Raw genomic sequence first — 14,198 nt, forward strand, 5'->3', positions numbered from 1 at the left:
ACTTCAGCAAAGCCTTTGACATGGTCTCTCACAGTATTCTCATGGAGAAACTGGCTGCCCATGGCCTGGACAGGTATATCCTTCTTTGGGTAAGGAACTAACCAGAGAGACATGCCCAACGGGTAGGAGTTAATAGAGTTAAGTCCAGCTGGTGACCCATTACAAGTGGTGTCCCCCAGGAGTCGGTACTGGGGCCCATCTTGTTCAGTATCTTTATTAATGACCTAGATGAGGGGATTGAGTGTACCCTCAATAAGTTTGCAGATGACACCAAGTTGGGAGGTAGTGTCAATCTACCTGAGGGTAGGGAGGCCCTTCAGAGGGATCTGGATAAGCTGGATCATTGGGCTGAGATGAATGGGATGAGGTTCAACAAGGGCAAGTGCCAGGTCCTGCACTTTGGCCACAATAACCCCATGTAGCACTATAGGCTTGGGGCTGAGTGGCTGGATGACTGTGAAGAGGAAAGGGACCTGGGGATGTTGTTGATGCTTGGCTGAACATAAGCCAACAGTATGCCCAGGTGGCCAAGAGGGACAATGCCATCCTGGCCTGCATTAGAAATAGTGTAGCCAGCAGGAGCAGGGAGGTAATCATCCCCCTGTACTCAGCACTGGTGAGACTGCACCTCAAGTATTCTGTACAGTTTTGGGCCACTCACTACAAGAAAGACATTGAGTCCCTGAAACGTGTCCAGAGAAGGGCAACAAAACTGTTGAGGGGTTTGGAGCACAAGTCTTATGAGGAGCAGCTGAGGGAGCTGGGATTGTTTAGTCTGGAGGAGAGGAGGCTCAGGGGAGATCTCATTGCACTCTACTACTTCCTGAAGGGAGGTTGTGATGAGGAGGGGTTTGGCCTCTTCTCCCAGGCAACAAACAAGACCAGAGGAAATAGCCACAAGTTGTACCAGAGGAGGTTTAGATTAGACATAAGGAAAAACTTTTTCTCTCAGAAAGTGGTCAGGCACTGGAATGGCCTGCCCAGGAAGATGGTGGAGTCACTGTCCCTAGCAGTGTTCAAGAGGCATCTGGATGAGGAGCTATGAGATATGGTTTAGTAGCTTGTGGTAGCAATGGTAGTGGGAGGACGGTTGGACTACATGATCTTGTAGGTCCTTTCCAACCTTGTGATTCTATGATTCTATGATGTGATCCAGGAATCTGTTGCCTTCAGCTTCATATTCATTCAATAGGTCCTTGCATTTGGTTTTTCTGCTTCTGTGTGAGCATTCATGGAACCCACCTTTGTGATATTCTAAATTTGCCCTCACTGATTCCAATGCATTGAAGTTGATATTCATCTTCATCCACAGTCCCCTGCTTGTAATACAAAAATTCACATAGATGAACTGATTGAGATGCTCTTCATTTCATGATGTGACAGCTGTGCATGGCTGTCTGAAACGTGCCATGTCTTTCATGTTGCTGTCGCCACTGATGAAACACACCACCCACTGCTTCACTGTGCTCACATCCACTGTTTAGTCTCCATAAACATTCAGCAAGCATCGATGAATGTCACTGGTGCCATTCTTCCTGCATGAACGAATTCAGTGACATATTTTTGCTTCATCTGTACTTCCATGTCAGATGCCATTTGTCAGACTGCTCCTTTGCTACCATCTGTCTCATGGAAACAAAACATAACCGAATATGGGTGGGAAAGTTCAACCTCTTCTTCCATACCACCAATATCCACCTCTGAAGTCGTGCGTGAACATCATAAAATGAGAGGCATTATTTTCAGAGCAGTCCTCACTTGTATATGTATATATATGTATATATATACACACACACACATACAAGACATGCTTGAGAATAGTTTTTGAAAGTGAAAAATAGTTTAGCAGTTCTTCAAATATAAATCCCCATCCTTTGAAGATAATATAGAAGACTTTAAATCTTGGCAGATAATTGGAAAAAAAGTCCTCTCTTTTTTTTTTCATATATAACTTAAAATTATTTTATGAATATGAATAGAGCTAATACCAGAAATCAGTCTAGTCCAAATTCACCATTCCTTGAATTAACATCTAAATAAATGAGTACTACATGACATAGTGCCGAATTGTACTCATGAACATTTTCAGAATGAATATATAGTACTCATACTGTAAATACAGTTTGCTTTATGTTCATGACAGTCTTATGGCTCCCTGTCTTATCTGAAATTGCCTCACCTCAGATTCATTGTGAAGCTGTTTTGCTATAACATCATGCCAATTTTTGCTAACCATTTCAGTTTATCAAGATACTTCTAAATCTCCAAGAAGTTGATTAAAAGCCCACCACACTTGGCTTTCTGAAAGTAGACTGGACTTGCATACCAACAATTTCAGTGAGTAAAATATCTATCTGAAGGTATTAAGCTTTGTGTTAAAATGGAAACAACACTATATTCTCAAGCATAATTGTTTCAAGCCTCATCGTATGAGTTTGGCTGCATGGCTTGTTCTGGCTAATGGAAAGCCTATGACCTTTAATAGAAAGCACAACTGATAAAGAAATTAATTTTAGATCATGTCATCAAACAAGACAGTGCAGTACAAGATCTTAGGTTAAGAATTTTAATGATAACAGTGCTGAGCACAGATGAAACAGAGGCTTTATGTTTGGAAAACACTGAGATGGGCTGATTTTTGTCTCATAATTTATTCTCTGTAATGATTCAATGAAACATGTTTCATATATTGTACATACTCTTTTGTGTATTATATATAGCACATATGTTATATATTTAACATGAAATACATATGTACTATATGTATATATGTATAAAATATTTACTATTCTGGGCAGCCTGGTCTAGTGGTTGGCGACCCTGCACATAGCAGGGGGGTTGAAACTTGATGATCATTGTGATCCTTTTCAACCCAGGCTATTCTATGATTCTATGATTCTATGCATATACATATATTTAAATACGAAAAATTTCTCTTCCATTTCTGTAGAAAATCAATTGTGGATTTCCTTAAAACACCCAATGTTTCCAACAACATACTATGCAATGATTGTTTTAAAAAATATATTATTAATATCATAAACTATCATATCTAATATATAATAGGGGGGAAAATCCCCAGAAGAAAACATTGTTGCTATAATTCACAGCCAGTTTGTTAGAGGTTTAACTGCTATCAGCTTTGCCTTGGGCCATTAACTAACAAACCAACCATTAACTGCTAGTAATGACCTTTTTTTTTCTTTTTTTTTCTTTTTCCCAGAGATTATTTCTTAATTAAACTCCTGTGCACTGTCAGTTACTTTTTATGCCATCTCACAATGACTATGCATTACTGCACTTTCCTAGTATACCAACCACCTACTGAAATAAACAAGATAAGTGTTGGAGAATCGGATCTTCCTCTGTACACCCTATTTGAAATACATTACTTTAATGAACAGCTTTGATGTAGCAGACGTGCTTTTTCATTTTTCCTATTCTCCAGAGCATATGCATCAAGTAACTTAGATGCAGAATTAATGTGTGCTGCTGTTCAGTAATGTATACAATGTCAAGACTCTGTATTAGTAAGCTGTGTTATATATTCATTTGGGTAAGACACATTTGATTATTAGCATTCTGTTCTACAGCAACAAGCCACATGTGCTGTCTGTTGCCATGGCAATAAATTAGGAAGGATAACCTGACTACTTATCAATTTTTATTAGAGCAATCATCCTATCTGCTTAACCCCTCCATAACAGTAGCATATTTAAACACAGCTGATAAAATCAATATAACTCTGGGGGTGTGAGTTAAACTAACAAAGAGGGGGAGGAAACCAGAATACTATGGAGACTGTAGAGAGAAATACTGATTGACAATATGAAGCTGATGTGATTCATTAGTATTACAGGATCAAAAATGTTAATGTTTCTGAGGGTCTTAGCACAGTGGGTAAAGATGAAAATGACAGCAAAAACTTAAGACGGATAAAATGAAAAGTGCTTTCCTCCTGCTGTGTTTAAAGCAGTATGTGTAAATGCATATGCTAAACTATAAACCTGAATAAGTAGAATCAAAACATCTACTTGCTAAGTATTAAGAAACATCTTATGTTTCTAATTATATCCTTCATAGAAGAATAAACTCACTGAAATGTCATTGTGATTTTTTTTAAGATACTGAACATGCTATTGCTCTGTGAACTTTAGGACTTCTGCTAACACCCTTCCAATTATCATACATAGAAAAATTGCTTATTCTGTAGTATTCAGAAATAAGAATAAGCTTCCCATTTATTCCAAAATCTTCCTGGGTTCAAAATAAAAGTTACAACAGATTTCTTCTGAAGTATCTTGTTTTGTTTGGATCTGAAAATCTAAATGTTCCTGCAGAGTTAAGTCTGGTTAATCCACGTTTGGTTGTTGTAAGACTGACTATTTAAATCTCACTGTTAGCATTAATACTACTACTGGGTACAAAAGTGAAAAAAAAAATCTCTCAGTTTGTTTTAATGAAGAGCTGGACATCACTGTTGTTATAGCAAGACATGAATGCACAGTGGCAGAGGATAGAAGCGAACTCATTGGAAGGGCTCTCATTCTCATTGCTGAAAAGATGTGTCCTGCTCTGCTTTTGAATTTTGATGTGACTGCCCATCACCTTGGCCTTATTATCCCTTTGGTGTCCACACGATTTGAGTTAACAGCTTACACAGTACCTTTGTGGACATGCAGCATATGGTTAGTATATTGCTTACAAGTCAAAACTTTTCCAAAACCTTCAAGACAAGGAAGTCTCTAACACAACTAACACCTTATTTCAGCTGCAAAGTATTAGAACAGAATTTTCCAAAGAACCTGACTCCTTCACTTAAAATCCTGCTAACCCTCATCTTTTTGGGAGCCATGGAATACAATACCAAAAGTCTGATGAGAGCTAGACCTTGTCTCCTGGTGAAAGGTGCAGCTCTAGCACGGTAGGGGAAAGTCTCCTCTCCTGGGATTGAGAGCTTGCTCCAAGGGTAAGGTAGACCTCTTCCCTTGCCACTTCATTGGCATCTGTTCCTCTTACTGGTGGAGACAGGAGGACTACCAAGGATGATTTCTTTTCCACTGTAGGTTTCCTCTACATGCTGCAGTCAAAGTAAAGCACCCCTTGGGAGTGGCAAGGTTACCAGGGGGATGGATTCAATGTGGAAATGGCACTGATGGGAATAGCCTAGGACAGGATGGTGAGCAGGAGGAGAACTTGGAAGTTTGGAACAGGAATTGCTGCTGGGAGAAGAGTGAGCAAAAGCAGCATTTAGGGTGACCTGAGCTGTGACAGAATAGGACATGTGGGAGAACTCATGCCCCTTTTTAATGCTCATCTCTACATGAATTGTCAAAGTTAAAATAAACCACTGTTAAAATTAGTGTGCAATTTTAAAGAATATGAAATATTTCCATCTGGGAGTTAATTGGACTATCTGATGTTTAGGTTAATTCCTACAATGGGGCATAGTCCTCCTGGTCATCTAGGTACTTAAAAATACTGATTTATATATGCAAAGACTCTGCACTTTCAGTGATGCTGAAACTCTCAAACCATGTTTGACAAGTAGTCTCAGGGTCAGAACATCTTTCCCCATAATGTATTAAATGATGAGAGTTCTGTGCCTCTTGAAATAATTTGTTCTAGAAAGAATAGTTCACTTTACAGGGAGCTCCTAATCAGACATGCTAAATGTTTTTCTTTACAATGTCAAGCCATCAGCCATACACCACGTCAAGGCTGGCTGATAGTTCAGAAGTCTTGATACGTAAAAATGTAGAGAACCCATGAACCACAAGAGCTCTCTTTATCTCTGTGTATGTGTGTGTATTCAGCAGTAACTGGATTTGATAAATCTGTATGTGTCTTACTGAGCCTCCTGATCCTTGCAAGGTGCTCAGCTCTCCAAAGGAAAATCCTTTGTTCAAACTTCAGACTGACACTATGCTTTCCACACCTGAGGAAATGTCAAGGTGATCCATTTCATTCCTGTAGCTGAAGATGCATTTTCAATGGAGCCTGAAGTGCTCAAGGTCAAAGTTCAAACTGTATTGATGGATTATTTATTCTACTCCACTCCAGCCCTGATCTGTAAAGGAAACAAGGTATTAGTACAAATGACTGCCTGCTGACAGATTATCAGTTGCTAAACAAGGCTGCAGACTGTGCAGACCTCTCTAGAATTACAGTTGCAGGCAAACTGAACTTCTGGAGTTGGAAGCTGAACAAATCCCAACATTGTTATGCCCCAAAAATCTCAACTATTCCAGTCATCACCTCACTAGAAAGAAGAGTTATAAAATTAAATCCATCTAAAATACTTCCAATAAGATATACCAGTAGCGTGCATCTAAATAACATACCTGACAGTATTTTTAAATGATGTGTTTTGAGCATAAAAACAAAAGAGTAAGTAACAGACATCACCTTAATAACTGGATTTTTCTCAATCTAAACATTACTATATCACAAAAAAAATGGATACCAGAGTACCACTAGGGGCCGCAGAAATAGTCTGTCATTGTCATGCAGGCAACAAATGTTTTTGACCTCAGAATCTCATACAAAGGACAAAATAGTGTCATCCTGAATATCACACAACCGTAGAATCACCAAAGTTGGAAAAGACCTCCAAGATCATCCAGTCCAACTGCCCACCTACCATCAATATTTCCCAATAAACCATGTCCCTTGGTACAACATATAAACATTTCTTGAACATCTCCAGGGATGATGCCTCAACCATCTCCCTAGGCAGCCCGTTCCAGCACCTGACAACTCTTTCAGAGAGGAAATATTTCTCATATCCAACCTGAATCTCTCCTGGCACAATTTGAGGCCATTCCTTCTAGTCCTATTGCTAAATATGCAGAAGTAAAGGTCTACTCCCACCTTGTCACAACCTCCTTTCAGGCAATTGTAGACAGAAATAAGGTCTGACCACCTCCTCATCTTCAGTTCCTTCATCCACTCCACATACAGCTTGTGCTCCAGACCCCTCATCAGCTTCATTGACCTTCACTGGATACACTCCAGGGCCTCAAGGTCTTTCTTCCAGCCACTCTGTCCCAAGCCTGTAGCATTGCCTGGGGTTGCTGGGGGCACAATACAGGACCCAGTACTTGGTCGTGTTGAACTTCATCCCATTGGCCTCAGGCCAGCTGTTCAGCCTGTCCAGATCCTTTTATAGTTCCTTCCTACCCCCTGGCAGATTGACATTTCCTGCCAACTTGGTGTCATCTGCAAACTTACCTAGGATGTACATAATGCACCCATCCAGGTCATCAGTAGAGATATTGAGCAGGACAGGCCCCAGTACCAACACCTGGTGGACACCACCCATGATCAGTCACCAGCTCCATTCATCACCACTCTCTGGGCCTGGCCATGCAGCCAGTTCTTTACCCAGCAAAGAGTACACCTGTCCAAACCATGGGCTGCTAGTTTCACTAGGAGAACACTGTAGAAAGCAGTATCAAAGGCTTTGCTGAAGTCTAGGTAGGCTACATCAATGGCCTTTTCCTCATCCACCAAGCAGGTCACTCAATCGTAGAAGGAGATCATGTTGGTGAAGCAGGATCTGCCTTTCATGAACCTGTGCTAAGCTAGGCCAGATCCCCCGGTTGTTCTGCACGTGTCAATGGTTTATGGACTGGTTCAGCTCAGTTTTGTGACTAGCAGGGTGGAGGGCTTCACAAATCTGCGCCTCCAGAAAGGAAAACAGGGGACCCCGAATAATTAAAAACAGCAGCAACGATCTGAGGGGAAACAAACTAATTTACTAAATATGGTATTGGAATGCAAGATAACACACTATAATACAGTATAATTAGAATTGAAGCTAATAAATCAAATATGATGAGAGAGAGTTTTCGAAAGGTGGAAAGGCCTCACCATAAAGCTGAGGTGAGATGTGCATTTGGATCGAGCAGCAGGGAGGAGAGACAAAGGAAAAAAGGGACATCAGGTGACCTTGCCAGGGGTTATATCTCCTCTCTGAATGCAAAGCCCCCTGGGGAATATAGTTCTTTTTCTCTTCTGGACAGGTGCTGGAACTGGAGCATTAACTCTTTAATGCCCAGTGCACTACATGATGTTATGATGTGGAATATCGATAACCAAAAAATCATAAAACCGTGAACACATGCTGTGTGATCTCCCTCAAGATCATCTGCTCCATAATCCTTTCTGACACTGAGGTCAGGCTGACAGACCTGTAGTTCCCCACATCCTCCTTATGTCCCTTCTTGTAGATGGGAGTCCCAATGACAAGCCTCCACTCCTCTGGGACGAAGGTTCTCCCTTGCCCTCCTCTTACTGTTAACATGTTTGTAAAAAAATTCTTTTTTACCCCAGTGGCCAAGTTGAGTTCAAGTTGAGCATTTTGCTTTCTAATTCTCTTCCTGTACATCCAAAAAACTTCTTTGTACTCTCCCCAAGTTGCCCATCCATTCTTCCACAAGAGGTAGAATCTCTTTTTCTCCTGGACCATCAGGAAAAGTTTCTCGTTCATCCACGCTGATCTTTGTCCTCAATGGTTCATCTTACGGCACAGAGGAATAGTCTGCATCTGCACCATTAGGACTTTCTTCTTGAGGAGTGACCAGTCTTCCTGGACCCCTATACCCTTCAGGACTGAATCCCAAGGGATCCTTTCTACTAGCGTCCTGAATAGTTCAAAGTCCACCCACTGGACATCCAAGGTAGCAGTTTAGCTGGCCCCACTCCTGACTTCACCAAGAATCAAGAACTCTACCATTTTTTGGTCACTCTGTCCACAACAGCTCCTGATCTCCACTTCTCCCACTAGTCCTTCTCCATCTGTGAACAGCAGGTCTAACAGGGTACCTCCCTGGTAGGCTCTCTTACTAGCTGCAACAGGAAGTTATCTTCCATAATCCAGAATTCTCCTAGGCTACTTCTTCTGCAGTGTTTTGTACTTCTAGTATATAACAGGGAAGTTGAAGTTCCCCATGAGAACAAGGGCTGGTGACCATGCAACTTCTGCCAGCTGCTCATAGAATGCCTCATCTGTCTCCTCATCCTGGTTAGGTGGTATATAAGAGACCCCCACTAGGATGTCCACCTTATTGGCCCTCTCGTTGATCCTTATCCATAGAGATTCAAACTTATTTTTCCCACCCGGAGCTCCACAACATCAAAACACTCACTAACACAGAGAGCCATGCTACCACTCTTCCTTCCTTGCCTATTCCTTCTGAAGAACTGTCAACAGTTTATGGGCTGGTTTGGCCCAGTTTGGCCCCCCAGTAGAGGGGTGGGGGGACCCACAGGCCCACACCCTGGGAAAGGGAAAAAGGAGAAAGTGGAAAAGGGTAGGGGAATGGGCCTAAAAACAAATCAGTGGCAACGATCTGAGGAGAAACAAACTAATTTGCTAAATAAGATACTGGAATGCAAGATAACATACTATAGTAGAATATAATACATTATGTCTATAATTGAAGATAATAAAACAAATAAAATGAAAGAAAGTGTCCAAAAAACCAAAGACATTACTCTAATGCTTAGGTGAGACGTCTAGCCAGGCCAAGCAGAAGGGAAAAGAGGGGAATGTCTTGTGATGTGTGAACAATTTTATCTTTCCCTCTGAATGGAAAACAGAAGCAGAATAACACACAGTCCTCTGGGGTATGTAGTATGTAGCTCTTCTTCTCTTCTGAGAACCAGGTACCCAGAACCATCCACGATCCACAGAACTGGAGCGCATTAACTCTTTAACTCCCAGTGCACTACATGACATTATCATGTGGAATACTGATAACCAAAAATCATAAAACCATAACAAGAGCTTATAGCCATCCATTGCAGCACTCATGTTGTGGAAATGATCCATCATGTTTTCTTGATAGCAACTAAATCATGGTTTGTCTGATGGATGCTGGCTTCCATTTCGTCCTGTTTGTTGCCCATGCTGCATACATTCATGTAGATGCACTTCAGCTAAGCCCCTTGCCTTGCCCTCAGTTCCATCGTTGTTCCAATAGGCTCATCTCTAGTGAGTCTGGTTTTATCTCCTTCCTCCTTCACACCTAGTTTAAAGCCCACTCAATGACTCCTGCCAGCTCCTGGGCTAGGATCCCTTTTCCCTCTTTCAGACAACTGAGACCCATTAGCAGCCATCAGGCAAGGCACTAAGTAAACTGCCCCATAATAAAAATAAATAAATAAATAAATAATAAAAATTAAAAAAAATCTTGCAATTGCTCAACTCTCAGTCATGTATTCTCAAGAAGGGTTTTTCTGCTCCTTTCGGTATTCCTCCCTGCCACTGGATAGAGGAAAATATGACCTGCACTCCCACTCCATCCACTAACTGCTACAGTCCCCTGAGGTCCTTTTTGATACTCCTCAGGCTTCTCTCAGAGACCTCAACACTACTGGGCTTGAACTATCAATAAAGGATAATCAGAGGGGTGAATCAGACTAGAATGTTTCCTAGAAATATCCCTGACCTAGGTCCCCGGTAGGCAACACACTTCCCAATTTCACTGAAATGAATATGACACATCAGGCTCAGATCAGAAGACAAGTTCTTCAGAATTATGATGGACAAGAAAAATTTTTCTAAAAGCCAATTTTCTGCCATCTTATACTGACACCCAGTGAATTAATAAATAATCAATAATAATGTTACTGCAGATATAGGTAAAGACCAGACGCTAGCTGTATAAAGGTAAGATTGCTGAATAAATTCACATATTCCATGCAATAGTTCACCCATACATGAATGTAGGAAAGAAAGCTTCCTCTTGCTTCCCACTCCCAGCTATTTTTAGACTGGGCAGCACATTACAGAGGGATAAGAGCTTTCTTTTTGTATGGTAACAAGATCATGCTACATAGAAAGATTCTCTATCTCCTTCATTCTCAGCCAGGAGAACAATTCCTCAGGAAGATATTGTGGCCATGAACTGCCCATTCCCTGACTGTAAAAATTAATAACCCAACTGGCTTTGAGTAACATTCTGTTACAGTTTCCTTTTGGTACCTGGAAGCATTCCTGGAAAGAGGATAAAAGAACAATTTCAGTCCAAATAAATTAAGTATGTTCTGTGAAATCGATCCAGTCTGTTTCTTGTTTTTCACCTCCAGATTCTACTTTAGCTGATGAACTTAACTATATGCTTGGAATAGGGGCTGTATGGAGGGGAGACAAAGGAAGCTGTAAAGAATATGTATGTTTTCAGACAGAGAATTCTACAAGATAGGCGTATGTCCATAAATATTCTTCAATAAAAATTTTGAAGTGACTTCTACAGGAAGCATTTAAAAGTTAGACTTCATTTCATTGTATACAACTCAGCTATGAGAGGTATTTCAAAATTTCCACTGTCTGGATTCTAGTCAAAAAAGAGAGCTTAATAGAACACAAAATCACAGGAGACACTGACAGTAAAAAACAGTGAGTAAAAATCCAAATCCCTGCACAATAAACACCAGTGAAAAAAACAATAACAACAATGACAAAAACACAGAGCTATTTGTTTATTTGATTTTTTTTTTTCTTGAACAAAATCACATAATGTGGTGGGAGAAGTCAGGGGTACAGAAAGTCTCTCAGAGGAGAAAGATTTTGGTAATGACAGTTCAGACATTTTTAGGAAATTACTAGCCTACAGAGCAAAAAATGTACTTTCTAGCCAATCTAAAATTCTTACTTCCCTCACTCTGTGGCTTGCACTTTACCTCAGCCTCTATACAGCTTTTTACAGTTTTCACAAGTAAAAAGTTTGCTAATGACCAAGCCTGGGGAAATGGTATGACCACAGCGTTCTCCAGAGGCACAAAAACTCACAAGCTTGACAGATGGTTTTATTCATTCTTACGTCTTAGTTCACGTTATACAGTTGTGATTCTTTCTTACTGTTCCTTTTACGCTATTGTGTACTCTCCTCTGGCTCCTTAAATAAATCTTCAACTAAACCCCAAATGTAAAGACGAGGCATATTTTCCTCTGAACTATAAGTTTTTTTAAGTATATTTGTGATGCTTTTACTTCCATGAGGCACTTTATTTTTTCTGTCTTTAATTCACACAATTTCTCCAGAGAAATCATCAGGTGCACAGGCAAGAAGCCAGATGTGGAAGTTGTGATTTTGAATAAATATTAGATACATTGTGATTGATTATTCAAGCCTAAAAAATAAAAGTTCAGAGGAACATAAAAGACATACCTACATGATTTAACAGTATAATATTTAGTCAAATATTTAAAATCCACACTTTTCCTTAATTCTAAGAGTTTATAAATAAAGTATTTCCCCAGGTTCCAGGACAAAGGAAGCTAGGTGTCTCATGTGTAGGAATAAGAAGATATCATCTACTTCTGAAACCTTCCCAGGATTGAGCATGCACAGAATATTTCTCCTGAGCACAGAGTCTTTGGTGTCTAATAATAGCTGACTTCAGAATGGAACTTTTCCCAGAGTTGAAGGGGAATTGATACTCACCTCTTACCTTCCCACCAACCTGTACAAAATCCTACATAAAACTAATAATCTACGTATATATCTCTTCAGTCAAACTGGGTTTAAATCAAAGAACTAATTCAAAAGTTGTTCTGTAGATGTCTGGGACAAATGGTCAGACAAGTTTGATAGGTGTGTGTACTTACGTGTAATCACGCACACAGCATAACAAAGTAAGTTTTCCTATGAAAACAGAATATTAAATAAATGAATATTTGCCCATCTGCGCTTAATAATTTCTATACTTGGAAGCAAGTTTTTTTTGCTAACACTGGATAGATCAGAAAACAAACTTTGCATTGTGCTTAAAAGCTTAATACATCTAAAATTTGAAGTTTGAAAGAGAATCCAGGAAGAGTCTTGGAATGTATTATCCTCCTTATCTGACACAAGGGCACCAATGATATCTCATTTTTACTGAGAAAACTTCAGTCTTTTTCCGTTAGCTGCATAAAGTTTCAAGCCTAAGGTGATCTAAGGTGATACACCTCAAAACAGCAACAAACTGCTGAAGGTATCATAACATCAAAAAAAACTTGGAGTTGTTTTCTGAAGCACATAACCCAACATTCTTGTTCTTGACAGCAGTAACACAAAGCCCACATTCACCATTTTCTATTTCCAAGGGACCCAGGAAATAACTGACTTGTGTGAAAGAAGCTGCAAAGACATCAGCTGGAGTAGTGTGCCCCATTCACATAAGAAAGATGAAATTAGACCAAAATAGGCATTGAGAAAAGACTAAAAGTATCAGAACATTAAAAAAAAAAAAGTTATTAAACAAAGAAGCAAAAACTTGATACCTATCTTAATAAAGCAGAAACTGAGTAAGGCCATGGCTATAATTTAAAACTAGAAAGATATGTATATATAATAATTATAAGTAGAAAGATGAACAGCTATCTAAGCTAAGAATGTCAATACAGGGACATTGAAACTATAAATAAAATTAAGCTTTCTGTTTCTCAGCTGTAAAAGTATGCTGAGAATCTCACTGAGCTTCCTGTATGGACAATGATTTTTAAAAGGTCAGTTCTCACTTGTCACTTGACCAGTTCATGAGATTTCATTACATCCTTGCATGGAAAGAGTCTTGATTTGAAGATGCAGGTCATATTCGTCAGTCTTGTCTTCCTCTGAAATTTTATGTGATCTGTATCACTGGTATCTAAATGCATCAGACCAAAGGCATAAGTGAAAATCCAAGAGATGTTTTCAAGCAGGAAAACTGTCTAATTCTTGAGACACTGCAGTGAAAAATAAAAAAAAAACTTATTTTCTATATTAGGCTTCCAGTTGCAGTCACTCTGACCGTAAATCTGTATTTCAAACAATTAACAGCTACCCTGAGGAGATGCAAATATGACTACATCCATACCTTCAACTGGTTCTCCATTTCACCATTATATTTTCCCTTTCACTTGATTTGATCTTTTAAAAAAGATTTACTGCTGTAGCTTTTTGTTTGTTTGTATTTTAATTATTATCCCAGAGAGTGCTGACTACCAGCACTTTTATCTGTATGCTCACTTTCTTCATTTTGCCAAGCAAGTTCATCTTCATTTACTATCCTTAAATCTCAATAAACTTATAATACATTCATTGTGAAAATTAAAATCCTACCACTTGCAAAAGTGTTATGATGTGTGAGAGTTTGATCTTTACCAAAAAGTTTAAGGAAGTTTATTAAGTCAAGAAGCCAATTTCGCAGTTCAAAGGCAGGAT

The sequence above is a fragment of the Gallus gallus genome, chromosome 3 (genome assembly GCF_016699485.2).
Source record: "Gallus gallus isolate bGalGal1 chromosome 3, bGalGal1.mat.broiler.GRCg7b, whole genome shotgun sequence".
Classification (NCBI taxonomy): domain Eukaryota; kingdom Metazoa; phylum Chordata; class Aves; order Galliformes; family Phasianidae; genus Gallus; species Gallus gallus.